Genomic DNA, 8,354 nt, shown 5'->3' with positions numbered 1-8,354 from the left:
AAAGCAGTGGATTTGGATTATTTCACGGATGATGATTTCCCTACTCAATGCCATCTAGAAGATGAACACACACTGGAAGAGGATTTAGGCCCTGGTCTCTCTCTACCTGCACATCAGCTCTGGGAAGACTCAGCTTGCCCCAGAGGGACTTGCTCCAGAACTCAGATGTCCACCTCCCTTGGACTGCAGACCCAACGATATATTATGAAATTCGCCCCCTCCCTCAATGTGGAGAGAGGTGTGCACACTTCTTGCCCCCCCAGTTAGAAATTACAGAAACTGGGTTCAATAATAAACAAAACAAATTTTATTAACTATAAAAGGTTTTAAGTCGTAAAAGGGGTAACAAACAGAACAAAGCAGATTATTAAGCAAATGAAATCAAACACTCAACCTAAGCTAGTTTCACTAAAGAAATTGGTTACAAAATAGTATTTCTCACCGTAGATATTGCTGCAGGCAATTTGCAAAGTTTCTGGGGGTTAGAGTTCCAGTTATTCCTTTTCAGATTGGACTCCTGTCTCAGGCTAAACTCCCCCCTTTGCCTTCCCTTTTGCAGTCTCTCTTCTTGGGCAGACAGGCCATGGAGAGGAGAAGTCTGTTTGCCTCCCCCCAACCCTTAAATAGCATTTACATAAGGCGGGAATCCTTTGTTTCCCAGACTTGACCCCCGTTCCCTTACAGTGGAAAGCTACAAGAAGTCCTAGGTAATGTTTTAGTGTTAGGTGACGTGCCTGCAGAGCCACCTGGCTGCACCTCTGCCAGCAACAGCAGAGACCGGGAACTGCTTGCGGGAAGCCACCAGAGGTGAGGGCCTGAGCCCCTGCTGCACCTCAACCCCCTTCCCCAAACTCCCTCCCAGAGCACACCCCGCAGCCCCTCCCAGCCCCCTGCCAGCCCCGCACGAACCGCACTATAAACCAGACTTTCAGTGCAGATCAGAAATGGCATTTTATAGAACTTGCCAGTTGGTGAAGTGCCAGATAAAAGAGCTTTTACTGTAGCTGTTAAGTACTGTAATAGAAAGACCCCAGTTGATGATAATGTAGGAAATAATTTTAACAAAAAACATAAGACTTCGAAATCAACATTGGGCGTGAAAATAATATGTTTATAAAATTTGGATTGTTTCTAGGTGGCATCATTCTACTTTCATTTATTCCTGGATTATGCTAATACAATACGATTGAAATCAGTGCAGTTAAACTGGTGCAAAACTGCTACAAGTGAGATCAAAATCAGTCCCAAGATATTTAAAATACTTGCCACATTGAACAATTATTTTTAAATGTGTAAAGAACCAGGTGCAGTTATGCAGTTATAGACACACATCAGGGAGTGTATAGATATAGGGTCTTTGGAACTAGTGTCAGTTCCGTGAATGATAAGTTTTTTTTGTTCTTGTTTCAATAAACTTGAGGAATTAGGTTTATATTCATTAGAACTGATTTAACAAAATACTATTTTAAATGCCATGTCAAAAGCTGAGAAATTTTCTTAGTTTATAGTCTGCATACACTTCCCCAATAAAATTGTTCATAAAAAGAAAGTCAATAGTTCTCACTCCGGGCTACCTCAGCTATTGCAGTAATTTCCTAAATATAAGGGGAAAACTCTGGTATTCCAGACACCTTTTGTGGCCACTGCTAACAAGTGTTGAGTTTTTAAGTGCCAACTGAGTTTAGGCACCTAGAGTGTTAGACGGTAGCTGAGTGGAGAATTGTGAATTCCAGTGAGGTTTGATTGTGGCATTTAGGCACCGAAGTCCTTTTGTGAATCTAGTTCATTGTGACTTATGAATTGAATACAAAGCACTTGCATACACTTGAGAGATGGGATTAATTCAGTGACCATCCCTCAGTATTGTCATTGTGTTCTAGAATTTAAACTACCAATTCCATAAAGAGAGTGCTGTAGCTGGTATTTGTGATGTTTTGTACGTTAATTAATAGGGGCAGGATAGGCCTAGTTTGTAGGAACAAAACTGCTTACATTTTCCAGTCATTAGTACTCTCACTCTGGTGCAGCTGAGACTGATGTCCTCCTCACAATAATATCCAGCTGCTAGAGGCCAACCTTCTTGTGATGTATGTCTGTGTAAGTGCAGTACCTGCCAGAGGTTTGTGGCTTGACAGCATTGCAGTGTGAGAGGGATACCCCAGGTTGGTGGGATAGAGGGCTCAGTGGTCCCATAGTCCAGGTTGCAGCCTGAAGACCCTGTCATACCCACACAAACGGGGGGGGGCCAAGGGGCATGGCCCATCCACTTTTTACCACAGGCTCAGCCCACCTGCCCCTTCTCTTCCCCGTGAGCCCAGCAGAGCCCAGCCTGGGGAGCTTGGGAAGCTGTGGGGAGCCATGAACCCTCCACCTGCCCAGGGTGGGTGGGGGCCTGAGAGCAGCCCCCTTAGGTGCTTAAATGCCACAATCAAACCCTCCTGGAATTCACAATCCTCCACTCAGCTACTGCCAAACACTGTAGGTGCCTAAGTGCCAAGCAAGTTTAAATTTTTACAGTAAAAGTTCCCAAAGCATCTATGTTCTGCCTCTGGGCATGCCCACTGCAGCCCCATGCCAGGCATCCAGCTGTCTAAGCTCCAGAATGATGCACAACCTGGGGGGAGGTAAATATTCCTTTGCCTGTGGGGCCCAATCCAGGAAGCATAACTGTGTTATGTGAATGATCCCTCAACCACTCATGAACCATCAATAGGGAAGCTCCAGCCAATTCCCCACAGCTCCCAGCCTTGCACCCCAGAACTGTACCATCTAACACTGGTTAGAAGCCAGACCAGTGTATGTTCATTATCCAGTCCACCCCTCCCTCAATGTGGAGAGAACACACAGTAGCCTTTGTAAACTGAGCTGAGATTTCCCAAGCACTTCAGCCAAAACACACTGTTTTAGGTAAGCTATAAAACAGATTTATTAACTACAGAAAGACAGATGTTAAGTGATTATAAGTAGCAGGCATAGAAGTCAGAGTTGATTATCTAAGAGTTAGGTAGATTGATGAGATGGGATGGAATGGATTTCCAATTGAAAGATTAGTCTTCACTCAGATTACATTGCTAGGAAGAATTTCTTAATATTTAACCTACGATTTCTTTTTGTTCAGGTTCATCCCATTATTCCTACTTAAATGCCCTTGTAACACCCTATCAAATTTCTTTCCCTTCTTGGTGTTTGCACCTTTCATAAATTAGTGCACAGTTGCCATATGCCTCATCAGTTTTTGTGCTAATTACACACACTGAATACTGAACCAGCTTTGTGATATAAATATATGACATCACAGTTAACGCATGAAAATTCTCATTTCCTGCACAGTGTGGCATAAACACTTCCTATTGCAAGAGGGCGAGACCAGGACAGAATTTCTGTTCAGGTGAGATCTATAGTCTCTCATACTCAGAATTCTCCTATTTATGTTCATAGTATCATCTCTAGGATTGTGCCTAATTTCAAGCCCCCCTACCCCCAAAACCCATGAGAGATTCGGAAGTTCAACTCAAACTCAAAATTGATTTTTCTTTCCTCATATTCAGTATTCCTTTAAAGATCATTTATCACCGTCCCTGATCTCACCTCTGACCCTTTCCATGTTATTATTGTTATGGTTGGGTCTGAGACCCTGACTAGTCTTTACCACTCTGACAGCCATAGCCTTTTCTATGAGTTGGGAGAAACTCCCCCTGGTGAGCTTGGACATTTTAATTGGCAAAGGCTGTTAGTTTGCCCTGAGTCTGAGACTGATCTGCTGCTCAATGAAGTCAATAGAAGAATTTCCATTGATCTCACTGGGCAATCATAGAATCATAGGACTGGAAGGGACCTCGAGAGGTCATCTAGTCTAGTCCCCTGCACTCAAGGCAGGACTAAGTATTATCTAGACCATCCCCGACAGGTATTTGTCCTCTGGATCTGGCTAATTGTTAAAATATGCTTCCTAGTCTCTACACACACCTATCTCCCCTCTCCCCTAGACTAGCCCCACTCACTAGTCCTACAAACTCCTAAGGTTGAAGATAATATAACAGAGACTCATGAAAATGCACTCCAGCTGTTAAGCAAAGGTTTATGTTTAAGACATCGCAAGAAGCTTGGCCTCTAGCAGCTGGCAGCTGGATACTATTGTGAGGAGAAGATTAGTATCAGCTACACTAGCAGGTGAGTACTTTTCTATCCCAGTCTCTCACTCAGGAATGGGTGGTTGGGGAAGAGGTCTCCTCAAGCACTCTTACAAGGTTATGGCAGTTCCAGGGCACAGACTCAGCTTCACCCCACAAATGTTGAGCTAGGCAAAATATATGATGTTGAAGAGAAAAAAGAACATTCCAGAACCTTCCGAAGAGTCACTCTGGGTTCATTTCCAGAACAGCACTGGATTGGGGAGGACTTTCAGGTTAAACTGTTCTGATTCATTCCTCCCTGGTATGAATCTGCATTTGCAGTGAATTCTGTTTTCTTGGCAACACCTGGAAAGGACAGAAATTGTAGTGAGTAGCTGTCTCTAAGAATTTAGTCAATGCTATCATGGAAACCACCTTTGCTGTGTTTTGGCGAAAACCTCCTAACTTCCCTTTTCCTGTTTTCATCTTTGGCCTTCCTGACATGTACCACAGTCTCCTCCAGCATCCAATGCCTTCCCCAGAGTCTACAACCAACCATGTCCCTATATCCAATGCTGGCTCCTTCAGGCTTTCTTCCCACTTCCCATACCCAACACTTACCCATTCCAATGGCAGCCATCTTGCCTTAGACACCACTAGAGTTAATAAGACTGGGAACAGTCCTCCTATGGACTCTTGGAGTTGGGAGAATTTAGGGAAACTCCTACCTCTGGAGTTTCATTCGGCTGAGCAATGACTGTGTCTCCTGGAGTCCCTAGCATTGTTAACATGTGCCCCTATGCCCAATCAGGGTCCCAGCAACACAAATTAGCCCTTCTCTTGCTTCTCACAGACTGTGTCTGCCCTCCTGTAGCTAATTTTTTTAAACATTTCTTGTTTTTGCATTTAGGTGGATGCTTTGAATACAAACAGGGATACCAGGCCCTTTGGGAGGAAACCAAGTGCTTGGTCTATCAGTGCCAATCACTCAGTAATAGAACTGGTTCTATTTCCTGTGCAACGTTTGTGAGAAAAATTCCTCTTTGAAATTTGTCAGATGGAAAATTTCCCACAAGAATTTTTCTAAATCAAATGAAACAAATATTTTCATTGTGTTTGAACTGCAAATGATTTCTTTCCGTTTTGAAAACCAAAAAATAGTTTTCCATTTTCAGGATTCTGCACCCCCACTTTTTCTTTCCCATTTTTTCTCTCCCTCTTTTTCCCCCCTCATCAGAAAAGGTTAAAAACGGTGAATGTGACATGAAGCCCCATCTTCACACAGTTGTTCTCAACTGGGAAACGTTGTGACAGTGAGAACGTGTTGGAAAAATAGGAAACAAGAATATTATTTCCGGCAAGGGAGAAACAAGAACAGTTTTATATATATATATATATATATATTAAAAAAAACAATCCTACTCTCTTTGAAAGTGTCCTGCATGGAATTTCTGGCACTGAAGGAAGAGAGCATCCCCTCTGAAAGTCTCTAGTGTGACAGTGTGTGGGGGAGGATATTTTTTTAAGACACAATCACACCACCTTCTTATTTGCACTTCCCCTGAGCCAAATGCCTCCAGCCCAGTTTGTCTCTGGCCTTAAAGTCTTTTGTTTTGTTAACAATTACTATTTTATCTAAGCAGGATCAATGTTTTGCTAATAGGCAGTGCAGTTGTAGCCATGTTGTCCCAGGATATTAGCACAACAAGTTGGGTGAGAGGATATCTTTTATTGAGCCAACGTCTGTTGGTCAGAGAGACAAGCTTTTGAGCCACACAGAGCTCTTCTTCGTGTCTGGGAATGGTACTCCGAGCATCCGAGCTAAATGCAAGGTGGAACAGATTGTTTAGCATAAGTAGTTAGCATATATTCTAAGGGACCACTCCAGTCTATATATGGAAGAACACTTAGGAAAAGGAAGGGATTCTGTAACCCTTCTGCCAAGTGGAGCCGGCAGCAACTAGGGCCGGGTTCAATGTCTAGGGTTCCTTTTCAACAATAAAACAGAGAAAATGGCTCGAGCCCCCCACCCAGTAACATGGAACAATTATACACCACCTCTTGGATGCCTCTAGAGGCAATTCTTCCCCTCTCACAGGCACAGAGTCTGAGTGTAGAAAAGAAACTTTTAATAGAAGGAGGGAATTTGGGAAAATGCCGCAAGCAGGCATCATAAGCATAAAACCATAAACAAAAGACTCAGGGTCTTGAATCCAGCAACCAAAAGTTTCTTTAACACGCCCCTCCCTTCGTTGCACCCCACTCACAGTTGTTGTCCTCTGTCAGTGCAGACCCAGAGTTCAGAGATGTAGCTGCAGAGTTCACCTCCCACCCTGGCTGGGGTGGGAAGCACCTGGCTTGCTCTGCTGTCAGAGCCCTTACTCACCACTCCGCTCGCTGACCTGCTCTACCTGCCACTCTGGGATGTCTTGAGGTCCCACCGCTTAATACAGCTCTCACTGATTTCTGTTAGCATCTCACTCCTAATGCACACTTTCTTGTATCAGAGACACTGTCCCAAGGCAGGTTACTAATTATCAGTGATTTCAGCTCTATGACATATAACAAAATTCTTAATCTGCTCTGTTATTTCACAGTGGAGAAGAGAAGGGTCAGATGGTGTCTAGTCCCTTCACTCAGGAGAGCTCATGCAGACCCTGTTTACATATCTGAGTGAGTAGTGTTCACTCATCCTTACTGGTGTCTGTATCAGCAAAGAGACTGAATCCTCTTTTCTAGAGACTTCTGAATGAGGTACACAACATAGTGAGTACAGATGCCCTAAAAATAGATCATTAATAAGGCTAATTACGCTGTCTGTTTCCTACATGTTTCTTATAACTATTGCCAAAGAAGAGCTTCATGAAAACACTATGCGGTAGGAATTAGCGGGCCCTAGAAATTCTCAGGAATGCTGGCAAAATCCCTGGGAATAAAAGTAAGTATCTGAAAGCCAATGACAATGCTTTCATAGATAAATGATGGAAAGAGTTAATGGAGCTCTGATGTCTAGTCTGATTTTTGAGGAGTCTCCTGATGCTTTGGACCTTCCAAATCTTGGCCATTGGTTTTTGTATGTTGATTTCAAAGTGAATAAAGCCTCATTCTTTTGTAGCTCAGCAATGTGTAACCTAGAGTTGGGGACATATATTAGGCCTCTCAGAGAGCAAGAATGGTGGGAATACTGGCTACTATCCTGCCGATCTCAGGGAGCGCAGAAGGACGCACCCCCCGCCTAGGGTGCCAAAAACCCTGGCGCGGCTCCTGAGGGGGAGAAGCATTGTCAGACTCAGCCAAAGAAGGAGAAATAGCTATTGAGATGAAGTAGAACGAGCAAGAGATAAAAGACAACCTTTTTATGGTAAACCTGCTGATTGCAGAGACTAGGAGCAAAGATATAATGGAGACACAGTAATGTACACAAAGAAAGCCCTTCTCTAAAGCCTGCTGATCGATGCCACCCAGTCACACAACACCTGAAAGCAGATGGAACATTTGACTGCTGAGAACTCAGCACACCAAACCCACAAGGAGTACAGCAGCAAGTAGCCGCACACAAACTTTTTTTTCTACACCCAACAGAACATGATCAAAGCTAACCACTCAGACTGTGTTTCCTTCCCCTGCTCTTATCAGGAAGAGCAGGGCACTCTTCTAGATTAGAAAGCAGGTGTCACAGAACAAAACTCACTGCCATCATCATGCACAGAAAGAAACACTACAGTTCTTCATCATGGCTAGCAAGGCCAAGCTTTTACAACCACTCTTCCCCAGTCAACAACTAGAAAAATGATCTCTACAAGCATAACCTTAACGAACAGGCCCCCTGCCAGTCAAAGACCATTCCGGTGCATTGTCCTCTAACTGGTGGTTGCTATAATTTGACCTTCACCAGAGAGAGAGCACTACGAGAAGCCCCACGTGAACAGATCTTGGCTCTCAACTCTGCCCTCCATGGCCCCCTTCCCTAGGCTGCCTATCAAAGCAAAGATGCTCAAAGTAGCCATCCCCTTTCATTTGCATAAACTGAAGACACAGACAGGCCACTCCACCAATCTTCTCCCTGCTCCCTTCTCTGCAATGCCTAAGACAACAATCCTCTTGCTGGACAAGCCAAGAGCTCTCTAGAAACAACAGCCTATGCAGTTTTGGACACCCAGAGCATGTTTCTTTGGTACCAGAGACCAAACTGGAGAAAGTCAGCAGGGGGAAGCCGGACTCTCCAACGAGGGGTGTTTCCTG

The 8,354-nt window shown here is 44.0% G+C and overlaps 1 non-coding gene across 1 annotated transcript; it reads right to left on the bottom strand.

Moving 5' to 3' along the window:
* Positions 1-7,710: 7,710 nt before the first annotated feature.
* LOC117874000 lies at positions 7,711-7,924 on the bottom strand. Its single transcript, XR_004644862.1, has one exon. It is a non-coding gene; the product is annotated as a small nucleolar RNA U3 (small nucleolar RNA).
* Between the last annotated feature and the right edge of the window lie 430 nt (positions 7,925-8,354).

The sequence above is a fragment of the Trachemys scripta genome, chromosome 2 (assembly GCF_013100865.1).
Source record: "Trachemys scripta elegans isolate TJP31775 chromosome 2, CAS_Tse_1.0, whole genome shotgun sequence".
Taxonomy (NCBI): Eukaryota; Metazoa; Chordata; order Testudines; family Emydidae; genus Trachemys; species Trachemys scripta.
Note: the sequence above shows the minus strand (reverse complement) of the source record. Positions and strands in the feature narration are given on the sequence as shown.